Source organism: Solanum verrucosum, unplaced genomic scaffold (genome assembly GCF_900185275.1).
Source record: "Solanum verrucosum unplaced genomic scaffold, falcon-dt-bn FXZP01000287.1, whole genome shotgun sequence".
Classification (NCBI taxonomy): domain Eukaryota; kingdom Viridiplantae; phylum Streptophyta; class Magnoliopsida; order Solanales; family Solanaceae; genus Solanum; species Solanum verrucosum.
The window spans coordinates 639,080-657,863 of record NW_026020292.1 but is presented as its reverse complement, the minus strand read 5'-3'; the positions used below and the strand labels follow the sequence as shown (position 1 = coordinate 657,863).

The following is an 18,784-nucleotide window of genomic DNA, read 5'->3' as shown; positions in this document are numbered from 1 at the left end:
CACAAGCCAAATCCCTCAATCTAAACCTGTTCCAACTTCTCCAAAAATAATATTCACAAACCTGCCAACAAGTTTTGCCTCTCTACTCAAATCACCAACAAATCGCCTCCGGTTCATACACCTATTTCTTCCCACAAACCTGAATCGAAAAATATTTAGCAAGCTCTTAAAGATCTAGACTGGATATCTGCTATGATGGAGGAATATAATTCCTTGAAACTGTTAGATTTTACCCTGATTTTCTTACCTTATTTGAAGTTTATTTTTTCCTAAATAAAAAATAAAGCATTACCATAAATGTTTTTACTTCAGGAAATCATATTTGAGTTATTCTTTCCTTGGAAGAAAAAATTGGAACCCAATAAATTGAAGACCCCTCTTCTCATATCAGAACATAATAGAATCCACGATGTAGTCATATATAAGAATTTTGTTTATGGGGAGATTTATTCTTTCAACGGTTTTAATATTTTCTTTTATATTGATTTTAATATAATAATATTATATTTTTAGTATAAGTTTTTTGTCATCTGATTTATCAACTATATGATCTGCAATTGTAAGCTTCCGCATGACGCCCTAATCACTTTCGAACCCAACGTGGTATCAGAGAAGATGGTTCAATGATCCAATGGTTCAACAAGATTGAGGAAATGTTCAAGTGGTTTTAAATCAATCTGCAAAAAAATTGGATGACAATGAAGATTTTTGTCCAAGCTACATGTGGAGAAGAGATTTAAACCATATTTTCAACATTCATGTTGCTGCAATTTTAAAAATAAAAATAAAATATTTCTAAACCATTTTAACACATATTTTAAACCTTATTTTTAACCATGGTAAGCAACAGTGATGGAGACTACGTGAAGAACCAAGATTAACATGCAGTGAAAAAGGCAGACCAAGTTTTGTCAAGAAAATTCAGCCAAAATGGGAGATTTGTTAGGGTTTTGCCTTGATTTTTTTTAATCTTATTTGAAGTTTATTTTTTCCTAAAAGTAAGACAAAATATTACCATAAATATTTTTACTGTAACATCCGACAATTTAAAATGAATATGAAGAAGCTTGAAATTGGAAGTAGTCACTTTTGGAAAAAGTTCAGAATCTGGAAAATTTGGCTAAGTCCAGAATCTGGAAATTTGGCTAAGTTCAAAATCTGGAAATTTGGCTAAGTGTGGAAATCAGTGAGTTTTTGGCCAACTTTGAGCAGTCATAACTCCTAGCTCAGGATGAGCCAGGAGTAGTTCCAGTTATGTTTGGAAATCCCTTGGAACGATCTTTCCAATGCCACCGAGTTTTCTCGATTCCGAGTTCGTATGAGCAAGTTATGCCCTTTGAAAGTTGGGCAGTTGGCAGGGAGTCCGTCCGAAAATTTAAGGGCATTTTGGTCTTTTCACAAATCATTTATTTTGAGGTTATATTGTTGTGTTAGGCTGATTGTGGATCATTTTTGTTCCATTTTAAAAGAGTAAGAGTTAGGGTTCTTGAGTGAAGAAGAGAAGAAGAGAGAAAGAAGAGAAGAAGAAGAGGAGATCAAGGAGTTTCCGTCAAAGATCGTCGTGGAAATCGTCGGGGGTGATCCCTATCAAGGTATGTGAGTTATTTAGTGTGGGTTGATCCTTTCCCCCACACACCAAGCTCATTTTATGATTTGAGAAAATATTGGATTTGTTGAAGTTGTTAGTTGTTGTTGATGTTGTTAGTTGTGTTGTGGAAGGTATTGTTGGTTGTGGGACATGATTTGGTTGTGTTCTTGAGCTGAAATCTATTGTATATTGAGGGATTTTATGATCCTTAGTGTTGGTTGGTTCATACCCCCCCACACCAACTCGTTTTTAATTCCAAGAAAAGATCTATTTTGGTTGTTAAAGTTGTTGGTTGTGTTGTTGAAGTTCTTGTTGATTTGGGACAGGATTTGGTTGTGTTTTTTAGTGGAATCCACTATATGTTGAGGGGTTTATGACCCCAAGTGTTTGGGAAAAGAACCTTTGAAGTTAAGAGGGTTTAAAATTGGCAACATGAAGGAGAAAAGTCAGGCTGCTTTCAGGAAACAAGTCTGCGTTGCAGTTGTGTTCCTTCTATGAACAGAATCTGTTCTATTTTCAGAATTAAATTTCGAAATTTTTCTTAAGTCTAGCTGTCCTAAATTATTCCTAATCATCATGGGGTCCTTCCAAACACAAATCATTACCCTTGAGTTCATAATCCAATTCAAGGAGAGTTAGTTCCAAGTCAAGTAAAGTTAGAAGTCAAGTGATGTTAAGAGTTAAGCTTAGAAGTGAAGTAAGTCAAAGCAAGTTTTTAAAGTTATTCAAGAGTCTTTAGTGAATGTTTTAGCTTCATTTTTTAAGACTCGAGTTTCAAGTCAAGTCAAAAGTATTGAGTTTCAAGTCAAGTCAAAAGTTAAGAGTTTCACATCAAGCCAAGAGTACAAGTAAAGTAAAGAGTTTAAAGTTGAGTTCATTTCTCAAAGTTATTAGGGAACTATGTATTCCCAGAAAGGTTTTAAAGAAATGTCTTTACATTTGAACAAGGTTGGAAACTGAGATTTCCAAAGAGCCTTCGGGCTAGTTTTTGAGTAATTATCTCATATCAACAGGAATAAATATGTTTTAAAAACATAAGAGCCAGTACATTTTTGGGAGTAGTATCGAGCACCGAATTGGGGGAGCGTTCAAAGAACCCACAGCCCTCATAAAACCATGTTAGCCACCATGGGTAGAAAGGAATCATACTTTTTAGATGAATCCTTTTCAGATTAGACTAGTGGATCCATTAGGCAGTTCAGGTCTTATACCTTTGGCCGGGTATAAGATGCTCTGACAGCGTGAGGTCGATCGCTGTATCATCACTATAGCTCTTATGTGATGGTTGTCGGCTAGAGAAACTCCCACAGCAGTTATTGTATTTTCATACACAGAGATTATTGTATTTTTATATACATCAGTTCATTGTATTTCTATATACATTTCAGGCTTATTGTATCTTTGTATACACACAGAGTTTATAGCATGTTTTAAACAGTCTTTCTTTATATCGCACTTGTTTTAAATTGCCTTATATTGAAAGAAGTCAGTCAGGTTGAGTTGAGTTGAGTCAGGTAAGCTATTCAGTTTTTTTCCAGATTTCCTTCTAGCTTTTGTTGCTTAGTTTTCCGGCTCGCATACTCGTACATTCCATGTACTGATGCCAGTTGGCCTGCATCATCTTATGATGCAGATACAGGTACCCCGGATCAGCATCCTGCACGTCGTTGATCCAGCTGAGCACTCCAGAGTCAGTGGTGAGCCTCCTTGCATTCCGAAGGACTCAATTATTTTGTGTTCTTAGTTTTTGTTTTATTAGGATGTTGCGGGGTCTGTCCCAACATCCATCTCAGTATTTTAGAGGCTTCATAGACAGACAGTCAGTCAGTTAGTTTTGAGTCTCTCATATATGTATATATGTAAATATTCTATTTTGAGATTCGAGTTGCCTTTATGGCCATATTTTATAAGTTAAGTTGTTTTGTAATATTGCATTGCATTGAGTTATTCTGTTGGGTTAGGTTTCCGCTGAGTTAAGAAAGTCAGGCCAAGGGTTCGCTTGGGGCCAGAAATGGTCTCCGGGTGCCGGTCCCGCCCAGGGTGTAGGCTCGGGGCGTGACATTTACTTTTTCTGAAAGGAAAATATAATATTCTTCCATATTTGAGTTATTATTTCCTTGGAAGAAAAAATTGGAACCCTATAAATTGAAGACCTCTCTTCTCATATCAAAACATAATAGAATCCACAATGTAGTCAATTAAGAGTTTTGTTTATGGAGAGATTTATTCTTTCAACGGTTTTAATATTTTCTTTTATATTGGTTTTCATATAATAATATTATATTTTTAGTATAAGCTTTTTGTCATCTGATTTATCAACCATATGATATGCAATTGTAAGCTTCCGCATGACGCCTTAATCACTTTCGAACCCAACAGAAACAACAAGGGACATGGAAACTTGTTCCAAGATCCAAATCACAAAATTTGATTGGTTGCAAGTGGATCTTTCGGGTAAAGTAAAATTCAGATGGTACCTTGAATACATATAAGGCATGATTAGTTGCTACAGGATTTACTAAGCGTCCATGTATTGACTACATTGAAATATTTTCTCCGGTAGCTAAATATACTACAGTTCAAGTTATTTTATCTCTTCTTGTTAGTAAAGATTGGAGCTTACCCTTATTTAAGACCAATATTTAGGGACGGGCTAATAATCTTCTCTCTAAAAGTATATCTATTGGGACGAGATTATATTCTAGTCTTTATTTGTATAGTCTATTGCGAAGGTATTAAATTTGGTCCCGAAAGAATTTATAACTAGTCCCAAATGGTAATTGATGGTCTTTGAGCGGGAAATATTCCCCCCAAACTTGATACTAAATTAATAAAACACAAAAGTTATTTTAACAAAAACATAGGCGCCAAAGTATTTATGTTGAAATTGAAAAATAAAGAAAATGAGCGTTCTGTCTTCTCAAAAATATAGCGTAGCTGGTCACAAAGTTGCCCTAGCTAGTTCTCTCTCCAGTCGAAATTCTCTACCCTAATCTCAACGTTGAAACTTTATTTTTGTCGCAGCTCTGCCCTAAAATCGAAGCAAGTACCATCGTTTTTCTGTTGAAGGTAAAATTTCATCTCAAGCAGCAGACTTACAGGTTGGTTGCTCTGTTTTTTCCAGAAGTTTTTTTGATAACATTTTTACTTGTTGTATTGAAGTTTCTCTTCTTGTTTCTCATCTTTTCAAGGTTACTGATTTCTTTATTTTTGTCGCAGCTCTGCCCTAAAATCGAACCAAGTACCATCGTTTCTCTGTTGAAGGTAAAATTCCATCGCAAGCAGCAGACTTACGGGTTGATTGCTCTGTTTTTTTACAGAAGTTTGTTTGATAACGTTTTTACTTGTTGTATTGAAGTTGCTCTTCTTGTTTCTTATCTTTTCAAGGTTACTGATTTCTTAATCTTGTCTTTTTTTTGTACAATAAGTGAAAACATTATTGGGTTGAGATTTCTAGTAGATAATCTGATTTTCTGATTTCATAATTTAGTTTTATATAATCAGTGTTTCGATGTTTTGCGAGCCAAATAAGGACTTGTTCTGTTATTCCTATTGAAACTGTTATTTACATCTGAAAAGGTTTCGACTAAATTGTTATTCCTATTTTTTTTATGAGGAACAAAAGATGTTATTACGTGAAACGAAAGTGACAATACGGATGTTGATAATTCTGATAGAAAGTTAGGTAGAGTGAAAGCTCCGAGACAGGAAAAAAAACTTGCTTCAAAGTACTGACATATAAAATAAAAAAGACTATGAATATGAGTTACCAATTGTCTTTAACAATTTTGCATTGCTCGAGTACGAATTTCCCTTCCTTGTACTTCTGTGATGGCTCAACAACTTGTTCATACTTCTAGCACAATACCTCGTTGCAATCCACACAGTATAAGTCAGCAATTTTGCATAGCTCCAGTACGAATTTCCCTTCCTTGTACTTTTGCAATGGCTCAACAACTTGTTCATACTTCCAGCGCAATACCTCGTTGCAATCCACATAGTATATGTCAGCAATTTTGCATAGCTCGAGTACAGAATTTCCCTTCCTTGTACTTCTGCGATGGCTCAACAGCTTATTCATACTTCCAGCCGAATACCTCGTTGCAATCCACACAGTATATGTCAGCAATTGTTCAAAGTTATCTTTCAATTCACGAATTTTGCTTTCTGCCTCTAACCGAGTAGTACGCTCCTCTCCAACTGTTTTCAAGACTATGCATGGTATTGTTCTTCTTAGATTCAACTATTTCAGTTATTCGCCTGTGTTTCTCCTTGAAAGAGAACTTCTGCAGTTGTTCCTTCAACTCATCAGCTACCCCTTGCTTTAAATCTCCGAGCAAAGAACTAACCTCCGATGAGTCATTACGAAGCTTCATCTTATTTACTTCCTCAAATAATTCACTCGTATATGGTTTTTCACCAGTTGTTGAAAAGAAGTTCCCTCAATTGTTCAGCTTACTTCGCTGGATCTTATGTTTTATTGTTGAAAAGCACTTGTCTATATCCATACATCTTTAAGAGCTTCCTTTAAATCCTCAGGGCGGGAACAATCTAAGTGATCATTAAAAAATTCATTATCTTCGAGCTTATCCCCTCCAGTGTAGACCACAATCATGTAATCACTAATTTTGGTCCCAAAGAGCTTCTTAAAGTACTGGATAGCAGCACGTTCTTCTTTTGAAAAGCTAGTTCGTACAGATAAAACAAAAAGAACAGCATGGACACCACCATCAGCCAAATCAATGCATTTACCAATTTCATTTACAACTAATCCAGATTCATCATTAAAATCAAATCCAGGGGTATTGATCACATCAAGAATCTGCCATCTTCTAATCGAGTCCTCTGAATCTCACAAGTTCTTGTAACACCACCAGAGCTAGACCTCAATTGGAATGTATTTCTACCAAAAATGCTATTATTTGTGGCACTTTTTCCTTCACCTTTACACCCAATCATAAGTACTGTCTGAGCTTCATTTGCAATAAACTCCCAATCATTACTGACTGAACTTCCTCCCATCTTATCTTATCGGATCAAATTACCTTAAGCAACATGTCACCTAGAGAGAGTGGGGGTTTTGTTATTCCTGTAATCCATGTTCAAATTTATATAAATGTACTGTTTTTTTTTTCAGTTTAAGATTAGCGATTTCTAATTTTGTAATCGAATCAAATTACCTTAAGATTAGCGATTTCTAATTTTGTTAGTTCTTTCTGTATGCATTACTTTGAGACTGCGAGTTACTCATTTCGAAATATAAAATGATGCTAGTAAATTGTCCTGAACTATTGAACAAAACCACAACGATCGCCTAGTGATATTCTTACATATAGTAATTGCCTGTAGTTTCCAGAAACCTCCTTGAAGTGATCATCTGTTAGATTATTGGTATCCAAGTTTCCAATAAATTAGTCGTATTAGGCTTGTGCTCATTTCGAGTTCCAGTACATTGATATGAAGCTTGCATCTATCCACCAACATTCTTCTTGTTAGCTTCAGGACAAATGCACATGGGCCTAGTGGAGAAAATCTTTTCATTCATCTTAGTCATAGCATGTAATTGCTCGCTCTCATCCCACAATCTAATAAATGCGTAGCTCTTTCTGTTTCCTGATGTGCTATCTGTTACAATTTAGCACTTTGAGAAATCGGAGTGTTTGTATATAAGGAAATCTATAGAACGGCACATGAATCCTGATACGTGTTAAGAACATACGAAAAGTTATCATCTTAAACCAACTACCAACAAGATTTTTTTAATCAGAAGTGACTATTTCGTGTAAGTACTTACTTTAATCTTTGGTAGGCTAAGGAATCATGTATACATGTTTCAAGAACTAGCATCCTAATTATAAGTTAGTATATAATCTTATATTTTTCATTGTGCCATTTGATTGTATATTTTTTGATCAAACTGATTGTGTTTCGTTCATCTTTGGAACCCAAAAAAGTTACAAGTGATTTGAGCGAGCTATATAATAAGCTTCCACATAAGGGAATTGATACTCCATATATCTCATCTAATGTTAAGACACGTTAAATGCAACATGAAGAATAATATCTAGATAAGTTGCATATTCCTCCAACAATTTAAAATATTAGTATTGAGGATAAAAATTCAGCTTAGCAGGTCTTCTTCTTTGTTTTCTTACCGAGAAAACTTTCCATCTATTAATATTTAAAAGTCCCTTGATTTGTTTTGGGAGTATGTTGAAATTAGTGTATATGTGAACTTGGTTTCAATTATGTTCTAAAGAAGACAATGTATCATCCACTTTGTTAGTTTCATGGTGAATCTGATAGTAACAAGTTTTGTAGATCTTATTATTTTTCTTATTCTTTATATTATTTTTTAAATTTGTGTGTAATTTTCAAGGTTATGGCTCCTAGTAAGCAATAGATACTCCGACTCTTGCATCTACTAATCAAGTTAAGAAATACACTCAAAAAGTTGAAAAAAGTAAGTTTGTTTCAGCTACTTATGTGTACTAGTGTTGCATCCTGTTCTTCAAAAAAAATTTACTCCAGGTGCTACAGGAAAGAGACTAGAGCAAAGACAAGGATCATTGAGCTCCTCTTTAGGGGTTTCTGAATATGATGTGGGAGCATTGAACAAGACTACTCTATATGCTAATAAAAAAATGCAAACTCCTTCTAAAAGAACCAGGTTGAATTCTACCACGTCTTCTAGTCAAGAAATGCAAACAGTAGATAGATTGGTTCTTCAAAAAGAGGATATGCAAACCAATGAACATTGCCTCCATCTACTGATCAAGTTATGAAACACTCTCAATCAGCTGAAAAAGGTATGATATTTTGAACTCGTATGTTATTAACTTAAAAAACTAAATTTTTGTTGCTATAGTTTTACCAAATTATGCAATTATAGGTTCATCTAATCCTAGAAAAGGAAACAAGAGTACGAGGGAGAAACAAGTGCAAAGAAGTTGCTTCACTTGAAAATGGACAAAAGCTGAAAGTAACCTTTTACAATAATCAAACGGTTGGAACAAACATCAATCTGTTTTTGAGGCATTTGGGAAAAATTGTTCGTGATCGTAATATTTTCCCATTGGGGGTATCATCTTGGAATGATATTAAGCAAGAAAAATTGAATCACACGTGGGCTGCCGTTAAGGTAATAAATGTACATCTTATTCAAATCTTTTATTTACTAAATACATGGTCTTGTATTTCCACAGAATTTGTAACTTATTTTCAAAGGACAGTATATCTTATTAAAGAACACTGAATCAAAGAGAACTCTCTGTTATTTAAACAATTCTTCTATTTAAGTCAAGTTCAAAATATGTTATTTCAGTTGGATTCTATGTTGTTTCATGGAACTACTGTCCCTTTTGACCAAATCTGTATCACATGATCCTGCACTATAGATTGTCACATGATAGCTGATGAACATGAATCATGAAGGAGAAAAGAGGACTGTTTTTTCTTAAAACTTAAATGAGAAGTCTTCACCCTTCTCTACATAACCCACCAGTTGATCTTAGCTAAAAAGGAGAGGAAAGTACTTCGTAACCTTACAGTGTCCACATCTTAATAGACTTAGGATTGTAGAAGAACTACAGTTCACTAGAATTCCCTCTCTTTTTATCCTGTTTAATATAGAAGCTCTGCTTATTATACTAGAAGCAAAGTTTTTTTTTCATCTTGTTGTCCTTTGTTGTTACTTCTTTTTTTTGTAATAACTCAATTCATGTTTCGATTATTATAGAATAAATTTGAAGGTGTTGACATGAATGATCATCGTGATCATGTCTTGGGATAGATGAATATGTGAAGGATAAGCCAATTCAACAATCACATGTCCCACCTGCGACATCTCCCATTTCAACTGAATGACCAATATTTTCTGCTGACCAAGTAAGTAAAAATATACTTTTCTGTTGGAGATTGTTGAACTGGATGTAGTGAGATCTATGTCCTTTTTACAGTTGAAAATATCTTTCGAATTGTTGTCTAGAGGCCTAGGGATTGATCAACTACATGCTCACTGTTCAACTCCATCGCTAACTGTAGAAGTTTTTGATTTTTAATCTTAATAACTAAGCTAGTAGACTTGCTTATATGATTGATCCTCGACTGCTCGTTTTCAACAAGTTCTTCATTTGGGTAGGTATTTTCCATTTTTTCCTCAGAGATGTTAGAAACAAAGCTATTTTCAGCTTGGTACCACTGTAATTTAGCTGATTATTGTTGCTTTCTGCCTCAGTATGTCCATTAGGTTGCCACTCGCTTCTGACTCAGGAGTTTGTTGTTTTTTTATTTCCTCTTTCTTGTCGTGATCATGTTTATTTTGTCTATGTTTCTTTCTTCTATTTTTTATGCTAGAGATAGCCGGTTTGAACATGACGTTGGTTTTCTTTGTGCAAGTGTTACTGAGAGTAATCTGTTAGCTTAATTCCTTGTGCAAGTGTTACTGAGAGTAATCTGTTAGCTGAAAATCTCCTAGCCATGGTCTGGTTATCATGAACCGTGTCATTCCCCTGTTGGCATAAACTTCCCCCTCAATTTTTTTTGATGTTTCCCACGTCAACTTCATCAGAAAACTAAAACATCTTAACATTGTTGGATTACAGTCTACATTTTCATATTTCCAGGCAAGTTTAGCATGTTCCAACAAACTGTAAAAGGTAAATGAATAAGACGATCTATTTTGTAAACAAATTTAAGAGCTTGAGGCTTCATTCTGACAGCACACAAAAAAATTGTATGAGCATGATCCACTCACATGCTCAAGTTCCAAGATAATACTACAATGTAAGATCATGAATTAAGGAGAGAATATGGGAGAGACTTTCAACAGTAAGTAACAAGACATCTATCAGCTTAGAGAATACATTGCAATCAAACATTCTTCCTCCCAATCTTTCCCTTGCCATGATTCTTCTTCTTAGCTATTTTCAGCTTCTTTTTCATCTTCTTTCGAAGAGGTTTTAAAGATTTTGAACTTTGATTACCATCAGCTTAGGAGACATAACAATAAGCTTAGGAGCAGCAAGGGCAGCTTCTTGGGCAGCCAATTTAGCAGCTTCTTTCTTAAGAACAGTGAGTTCTGTAGCAACTATATCCCTCCTTATAGCTTTTAGCCTCTTTTTCCTCTTTGATCTCATTGACTTTGACATTTTCTTCGCAAGTAGATATCTCTGTGAACTCTGTTTTTTCTAGCTCTGGTTACTCTGTTCAGCTTCCCCCTCAATTATATTGACAGATTTATTTTTTAATCCTCCTCCTCTTTAGCCTCATTGATCCCCCAATATGGCTGAACCTGACAGAACTCTCATCTGAGAAGTAGCACGAGATGGTGCCCTGTACGGTTGCTCCATAGGGCGGAGCGGGTAGTTAACTCTCTAAGAAATGATTGTTGTAGATTAACATATGGAATACTTACGGAGAGAAAAGTGTAGGAGGGAGAATTTTCTAAACCATAGCTACTATTAGTAAAAAACTAATGAGAATTAATCAGTTCATTAGTTTCTATTGTCTACCATATTCCATTTAGTTGTAGTTCTTGAAAATAGATTTTTGATCTTGGTTAATGCATCTCAAAGTTTTTCTAATTGATTTTCTTATCTTCTTGCAGCTTTTGTTGATGTTTCTGGACAACACTCCATGAATTGAAGATTGAAACTTTTAACTTTTTGCCAAGCTTTTGTTGATGTGCGAGCTCCTTATTAGTTTAGTACGAATTTGTGTTTTGCAAAACTTGATATTATAGTATAGCTCGGATGCTCGGATATTAGCTATCTTTTTTTGTTAAGCAAGTATTGAAACTAAAATCAAGGGATGTTAGCCAATTTATTGTAATTAATCGTACACTCTTGATCTCTATCTTCTTGTCACTTTTATATATATTATATCATCTTTTTGTATAGAAATATTTAGTAGAAAAATAATATTTGTGGATGATTTTTTATTCTAGTGATATCAATTGCTCTAGGACCATTGGTGGTCAGTGAGAGATCAATATTATTGCTCGTCCCTAAAGGTCAATCTAAGACGAGAAATGTTGCTCGTCTCTAATGATTTATCTAGGACTAGAATAACTTGATCATCAATAAATCTATTTTAGGACCAGGTCATTGAACGTCGCTAAATCTATTCAAGGACCGGTCGTTGATCGTCGCTAAATCTATTCTAGGACAAAGTTGTTACTCGTCTCTAAATTGTTTCTAGGACTGGGTCATTGCTCGTCGCGAAAGGTATTCTAGGACCAGTTGTTGATCGTCCCTGAAGAGGTTTAACGACCTGAAATAAGCTTTTTCTAAGGTATTTAAAAAGTATTTGAGACCAGAATTGTGGTCTCTAAAACGGCAGAGGCGACCGGATTTCTTTCCCGTCCCAACACCATTTCACGACCGGATTTTGAAACTCGTCGTTGTTGACCAATAGCGACGGAAGCTACTAGGACGAGTGACGACCAGCCTTTTCAGGTCCCAAATGCCTATTAGGGACCAGATTTGGACTTTTAAGGACGAGATTTCCCCTCCTTAGAGACTGTTTTTCTTGTAGTATAATGTCTTTCTTCATGGGAATTTGACAGAGGATGTATACCTGGCACAGCCACAAGGCTTTGTTGATTCTACTCGGCCTGATTATGTATGTAAACTGCATACGACTTTATATGGTCTCAAACAAGCTCCACGTGCTTAGTACTCGGAATTGCGAGACTATCATCTTTCTCTGGATTTTGCAGTATCTATTGTCTTTTAATTATTTATTCTAAGTTTGATGTTATCATATACTTGGTAGTCTATGTCGATGATCTAATTGTGACAGGGAATAATCAGAAGGCAATTGATATGTTCATTGCTAAGCTTGGTAAACGATTTTCGATCAAAGACTTGGGGCAGCTTGCTTATTTTTTGGGTTTCTGAGTGATTCGCACTCCAAAAGGCTTATATCTATTTCAACGGAAGTACATCAAGGATATTGTTGAGCGTGCTTCAATGAGTGGTGCAAAACCTGTCTCTACTCCACTTGTAACTACTAATAATCTGGCTTCGGAGGCTAGTGTTCATTTGAGTGATTCAAAAGACTATCAATTTTTTGTTGGATGTCTCCAATACTTGGCGCTAACACCGCCTGACATTGCATTTGCTACCAATCGACTAGTTCAGTTTTCACACAGACCAACTACAAATAATTTGGTTTCTCTTAAGAGGATGATCTGCTATCTTGCTGGAACAATAGATAAACGGATTTATTTTTCCAAGGAATCTCCTTTGGTTTTACATGCCTTTTCTAATCCTGATTGGGCTGGAAATCGTGATAATCGTACCTTTACTAGTGCGTATATCATCTTTCTTTGTAAAAATTCAATTTTCTGGTGTTTAAAAAAGCATCGAACAGTAGCTCACTCATCCACTGAAGCTGAAGTATAGATCAGTCACTTCTACTGTTGTTGAATTGTGTTGGGTCCAGAATGCACCAGTGATCCATTGTGATAATTAAGGTGCGACTTACCTTTCTACAAATCCAGTCTTCTATTCATGAATGAAACACTTGATATTGATTATCACTTTGTTCGTTCTATAGTTCAATGGGGTTAGCTTCAGGTTGCTCACATTTCAACAAAGGACCAGCTTGCTGACTTATTAACGAAGCCGCTCTCACGCCATGACTTTGAACAGTTTCTGTCCAAGATTGGTGTCTCTGATAGACCACCATCTTTAGGGAGTGTATCAGGAATATTCCATATTCATATTATGCAGATCCTCCTCTTCAATGTCATCTCCTTATTTGGTGTAGAGTCATAGCTCCCTTTTAAGGTACATTATTAGCTTTCCTAATTTGTGGATATTTTCCTTACTAGTTCTTTATTTCCTTTCATGTCAATGCACTCTATTATGTATAAAACAAAGACAGTTGTACATCAATAAAATGCAAGACTTACATATAACTGGCCGTGAAGAATCGGAACGTGACACAAACTAATAGGAAAACTAATTAAGATTAAAACTAGGAATGACAATGGGTCGGGACAAGACGGGCTATTTTTCAAAAAAAATTGCGGGATGGATTGTAATTTATGCGGGTTTAAATAAAAAAAAATTCTAAAAGATGTGAACTTGCCTTGTAAAATCGTGTAGCTATAATTTTGCTGAATCAAAATTGGAATATTTTTTTTATAAATTCATTAAGACCGGTAAATTTTTCCATACACTAGTCTAAAGGACACTTTCTCGTGTTTTTCCTTGTTTCATGTTTTAGGAATTAGGAATTTGGAAGTTCATATCATATACTAGTGAACATCACTCACTAAATTTTTTAACGTTTTTCGTGAAAAAAGTTATAAAAAGTTGTAATTTATGCGGGGAGGATTTACAGAAAATCATGCTATGTGGGATGTGGGCAGATGGGTGGACTGAAGTCCTTATGATTTTACGTGAATTTTCCCCGTCCCGTCCCACCTCATTTGGCATCTTAATCAAAGCTACAAATAAAGAGTACTTAAGTAAGAACAAGAATTGAATTTCTTAGAAAGAGCACAATTTTTTCTTGGTCTTTCACCAGCTAGCACTCCCAGTGATGAAACAATCTAGACAGCCAAAAAGTAAGAAAGAAAACAAGGATGGGGAATTTCTGACAAAAAGGAAGAAAACAGAAAATAGCAAAACAAAAAATAAAAAGAGAGTAGAAAATGAAACACGGACCTTGGATGATCTTGTGGTAGGGCTGGAGAAACGAGACAAAGAGGAGGACGACGAAGGAATCACAGGTGAGTTGGAATGGTATATGTTCCATTCTGGGAATTGTAAACCTTAGGCTTAATTGGTAACACCTTCTTCAATTTATGTAACACTACTAACATTTTTTTTCTTTTTCTTTAGAGAAAGATGAGAAGCAAAGAAAGAAACAGTGTAAACGAATGAGATTTTTGTGAAATCGAATGTTGATTAGGGGAGTCAAAAATCACGTCTTCCTTTGTACCAATGATCCATATATCAATGATCACCAAACTTTCACGTTCGAAACAAAAAAAATTACAATCTATTGGACTGTTCTTGGTTTAGTTGTTGATTCTTGCTTCAATGGTAAAACAAACAAAAGGAAATAAATTTAAACAATCTTTACGGCAGCTAAGTTGAAGCTCCTGGGCTACAACACTGAGGAGACCAATGCAAGGCATCTTGAACAGTAACAAACGATTGAATGAACGAAAATGTGGTATCAGAAATAGCATACAGAGCAGAAGAATCATGGTCTATTTCAAGGGCGGATTGAATAAGGAAACCGATTCATAACTATAGCTAGCCGGTCTGAAGGCCCCAAGTTCTCTATGACAAAGCACATTAGTTGCCACAAGAGAGTCAATTTTAATCCATTTATGCTCCCACTATATCACTACCCGAGACTACCCTCTAGTTGTAATATGGTGCTTAGCGCCACAAGTGACCCCAAGCTAACTCATTGACTAGCATGACACTAAGATATGAATACACCGATGCAAAAGCTAAATCTGAAATAGGTTTATTAAACTCAAAACAACAAGTATCTGAATAATAATAAGCTGGAGCTAATGTGACTGTCTGAAAGCCTCTACTAAGATGAGTTGCTAGCACAAGCCCCTAGCTAACTCTATCTGTCTGGAAACTGAAACAGTAACAACTGAATGAAATATATAGGTCGTCCTCGAAAGATGAGGACTCACCAATAACACTACCAAGGCCGATCTGAAGTTGTACTAACTGTGGCCTGAGTGTTGAACATCCGAACCTATATTATAGCCAATGACATCTATAATGCTTGAGCCCGCATCTGAAAATTGGACGTGCTGGGGAGGGGGTGGAAATACTGTTGGTAAAGGACGAGAGCGGTTAACATGATGAAGCACCAGAATTTGACGCACTATAGTAACATCAGTAGCAAATTGGAAAGGGATCTCCTTCCATGTGCATCTACAGATGGGGCAAAGGAGGTTCCCATGCTTAACATTTTCGCCAATGCAGCTGAAGTGAAAAGAATGGCAGCATTCAGCAGTAAATATGGCCTTACCTTTCTCAGCTTTCATACTCCTAAGGCAAATCACACATGTTTCTTGCAACAACAATATAATTGAATACAAAAGCAACACACTAATCTTCACTCAAAATTCGTACAATTTACATAGCAAAAAGGCACAAATATAAAAGTAAAATAATCTCATTAGGTCCTAATCCCATTTTTTATTCTTCTTTGTGAAAGTGATGTTTGAACTAGCTTGAGCGCACATCAACTACTTAACTAGGTATAGGTTATTTTCTTCTTTTAGTTAATGATTCTTTTATTTCTGAAATGTACTAATAAAATTAATTAACCAAAAATGTATACTATTGATTCAAATTATGATTATTTTGAATTAATTAAAATAGTTTTAAAATATTTATGGCAAAAAAAAAACTCAAAATTGGGGAGAAAAATATTATATTGTAAATTACGGAGAGATATGAGTCAAATTTAAAGGAAGATCCCTGAAATTATACTTGAAATTAAAATAAAAGGTGTTTTAATTGATTACAAAAATCAATTTAAAACGTTTGTATGGTAAAATCCAACAACGGCCAACGTTTTATATATATCTCGCCACAAAAAAATTGATACCCCTATTGCTTTTATAATGGTGTTAAAATAAAATTAAGGTGGACAATATTATATTGTAGAATTGGATTTCTTTAGTTCAGTAATCAATACCGAGAAAAATGTAAAAAATAATAATTCAATATATACCCTCATCGATACATTGAAACTAATAGTAAAATTAATAATGATCAAAACTAGGGAATGAGATGTGACAAGACAGGGCAGGTTCAAATTATATTTTTTCATAAATTTATGCAGAACAGATTGCAATTTATATGAGTTTAAATAAATATATATTTTTAAATTGTAATTTATGTGGGGATGATTTACAACAAATCACGCTATATGGGGTGGGTGGATTGAAGTCTTTACAATTTTAGGTGGATTTTCTCCGCAACTATCCCACCCCGCCTCATTTGCCATCTTAATCGAAACTACAAATAAAGGGTACTTAAGTAAGAACAAGAATTAAATTTCACTTAGAACCAACACAATTTTTTGCTGGATTGTTGCCATCTGCCACTCTTAGTGGTGAAGCAATTTAAATATTGTCGAAAAGTAAAAAGGGAAATAGAGATGGAGAATTTAAGACAAAAAAAGAGAAAATGGAAAATCGTAAAACAAAAAATAAAAAGAGAGGAGAAATGAAAATGGACCTAGGATGAACGTGTGGTGGGGTTGGGTATACGAAACAAGGAGGACGGCGGCGAAGGAATAGCAGGTGATTTGGAATGGTGTGTCTCATTTTGGGAATTGTTATCCTTACGCATAAGTGAGAGCGCCTTCTTCAGTTTGTGCCAGGAATTGTTATCCTTACGCTTAAGTGAGAGCGCCTTCTTCAGTTTGTACCAGACCATCAATTTTCTTTTTCTTTTTCTTCGGAGAAAGATGAGAAGTAGAGAGATAGAAATAGTGCAAATGAATGATTTTTTGTCAAACTCAAAGTCGATCGGTTCTGAATATATAGTGAGAAGTGGAGTTTGGTGATAAATACAGATAGGATTGAGGTAATTTTAGAGATAATTTAACATTAATTTAAGTAACGCATGAGTTTCAAAAATTTATTACAGTGTCATTGAGGTCAATAATTTAAAGAAGGCTTTCAAAAAATTAATTAATTTTTTTCTTTTGTAAAAATTTAAGAGTTCATATATATAAAATCCTTGGTATTCAATTATTAATAAAAACTAGCAAGAAATTATATTACGATAATTAAAGCAATCCCTAAGTTATATGTGTTGGCTGGTAAGTAGTTAATTCATCATTTACTAATTTGAAAAGAAAAAAGATAAATAACTCGCTAAAGTTAAGTTATATTATTATTGATAGAATGGTATATTCATAATTTTAATTTATCAATCTAGACTATAATTATTTTGCTTACAAGATTTTACATAGATTATTTTACATAATAGTCCTAGGAACGTGCGTTGCACGTGTGTCCCATGCTAAATTGTGTGGAGTTGTTATAACGATATATATATATATATATATATATATATATATATATATACACACACTTGAACATGTATGTTGTCCATGTATCCCATACTTAATCAAAACTTAGGTAGATTTTCTCCGCAACTATTCCGCCCCGCCTCATTTGCCATCTTAATCAAAACAACAAATAAAGGGTACTTAAGTAAGAACAAGAATTAAATTCCACTTAGAACCAACACAATTTTTTGCTGGTTTGTTGCCATGTGCCACTCTTAGTGGTGAAGCAATTTAAATATTGTCGGAAATTGAAACGGGAAACAGGGATGGAGAATTTTAGACCAAATAAAGGAGAAAACGTAAAATAGTAAAACAAAAACTAAAAAGAGAGGAGAAACGAAAACAGACCTTGGATGAATGTGTGGTGGGGCTAGGTAAACAAGACAAGGAGGACGGCGACGAAGGAATAGCGGGTGATTTGGAATGGTGTGTCTCATTCTGGGAATTGTTATCCTTACGCTTAAGTGAGAGCGCCTTCTTCAGTTTGTGCCAGACCATCAACATTTTCTTTTCTTTTTCTTCAGAGAAAGATGAGAAGCAAACAGAGAAATAGTGCAAATGAATGATTTTTTGTGAAATTCAATGTCGATGGGTTCTGTATATATAGTGAGAAGTGAAGTTTGGTAATAAATACAGATAGGATTGAGGTAATTTTAGAGATAATTTAACATTAATTTAAGTAATGCACGAATTTCAAAAATTTATTACAGTGTCATTGCCGTCAATAATTTAAAGAAGGGATTTTTCTTTTGTAAAAAATTAACAGTTCATATATATATATATATATATATATATATATATATATATATATATATATATATATATATATAATCCTTGGTATTCAATTATTAATAAAAACTAGCAAGAAAATATTTTGCGATATTTAAACCAAACATTCTCTAAGTTATATGTGTTGGTTGGTAAGTAGTTAATTCATTATTTACTTATTTGAAAAGAAAAAAGATAAATAACTCTCTAAAGTTAAGTTATATTATTATTGATAGAATGGTATATTCATAATATTAATTTATCAATCTAGACTATAATTATTTTTCTTACAAGATTTTATATAGATTATTTTACATATTAGTCCGGGCACGTGCGTTGCACGTG

The 18,784-nt window shown here is 34.5% G+C and overlaps 3 pseudogenes; all 3 read right to left on the bottom strand.

The window, feature by feature from the left end:
• Positions 1–5,444: 5,444 nt before the first annotated feature.
• LOC125834500 (immune-associated nucleotide-binding protein 9-like) lies at positions 5,445–6,610 on the bottom strand (annotated as a pseudogene).
• A 3,849-nt stretch (positions 6,611–10,459) lies between these two features.
• LOC125834543 (uncharacterized) lies at positions 10,460–10,737 on the bottom strand (annotated as a pseudogene).
• Positions 10,738–15,336: 4,599 nt separating this feature from the next.
• Positions 15,337–18,175, bottom strand: LOC125834544 (E3 ubiquitin-protein ligase WAV3-like; annotated as a pseudogene).
• Between the last annotated feature and the right edge of the window lie 609 nt (positions 18,176–18,784).